Below are 1415 nucleotides of genomic sequence, written 5' to 3'. Positions count from 1 at the left end.
TGTCACAGTTACCAGCCCTTTCAAGCTTAACATCCTTATCATTTATCGCCCTCCAGGTTCCCTTGGAGAGTTCATCAATGAGCTTGACGCCTTGATAAGTTCCTTTCCTGAGGATGGCTCACCTCTCACAGTTCTGGTTGACTTTAACCTCCCCACGTCTACCTTCGACTCATTCCTCTCTGCCTCCTTCTTTCCACTCCTCTCCTCTTTCGACCTCACCCTCTCACCTTCCCCCCCTACTCACAAGGCAGGCAATACGCTTGACCTCATCTTTACTAGATGCTGTTCTTCCACTAATCTCATTGCAACTCCCCTCCAAGTCTCCGACCACTATCTTGTATCCTTTTCCCTCTCGCTCTCATCCAACACTTCTCACTCTCCCCCTACTCGGATGGTATTGCGCCGTCCCAACCTTCGCTCTCTCTCTCCCGCTACTCTCTCCTCTTCCATCCTATCATCTCTTCCCTCTGCTCAAACCTTCTCCAACCTATCTCCTGATTCTGCCTCCTCAACCCTCCTCTCCTCCCTCTCTGCATCCTTTGATTTCCTCTGTCCCCTATCCTCCAGGCCGGCTCGGTCCTCCCCTCCTGCTCCGTGGCTCGACGACTCACTGCGAGCTCACAGAACAGGGCTCCGGGCAGCCGAGCGGAAATGGAGGAAAACTCGCCTCCCTGCGGACCTGGCATCCTTTCACTCCCTCCTCTCTACATTTTCCTCTTCTGTCTCTGCTGCTAAAGCCACTTTCTACCACTCTAAACTCCAAGCATCTGCCTCTAACCCTAGGAAGCTCTTTGCTACCTTCTCCTCCCTCCTTAATCCTCCTCCCCCTCCCCCCCCCCTCCTCCCTCTCTGCGGATGACTTCGTCAACCATTTTGAAAAGAAGGTTGACGACATCCGATCCTCGTTTGCTAAGTCAAACGACACTGCTGGTCCTGCTCACACTGCCCTACCCTGTGCTTTGACCTCTTTCTCCCCTCTCTCTCCAGATGAACTCTCGCGTCTTGTGACGGCCGGCCGCCCAACAACCTGCCCACTTGACCCTATCCCCTCCTCTCTTCTCCAGACCATTTCCGGAGACCTTCTCCCCTACCTCACCTCGCTCATCAACGCATCCTTGACCGCTGGCTACGTCCCTTCTGTCTTCAAGAGAGCGAGAGTTGCACCCCTTCTGAAAAAACCTACACTCGATCCCTCCGATGTCAACAACTACAGGCCAGTATCCCTTCTTTCCTTTCTCTCCAAAACTCTTGAACGCGCCGCGCTTGGCCAGCTCTCTTGCTATCTCTCTCAGAATGACCTTCTTGATCCTAATCAGTCAGGTTTCAAGACTGGGCATTCAACTGAGACTGCTCTTCTCTGTGTCACGGAGGCTCTCCGCACTGCTAAAGCTAACTCTCTCTCCTCTGCTCTCATC

The sequence above is a fragment of the Salmo salar genome, chromosome 09 (genome assembly GCF_965601325.2).
Source record: "Salmo salar chromosome 09, fSalSal1, whole genome shotgun sequence".
Taxonomy (NCBI): domain Eukaryota; kingdom Metazoa; phylum Chordata; class Actinopteri; order Salmoniformes; family Salmonidae; genus Salmo; species Salmo salar.
Note: the sequence above shows the minus strand (reverse complement) of the source record.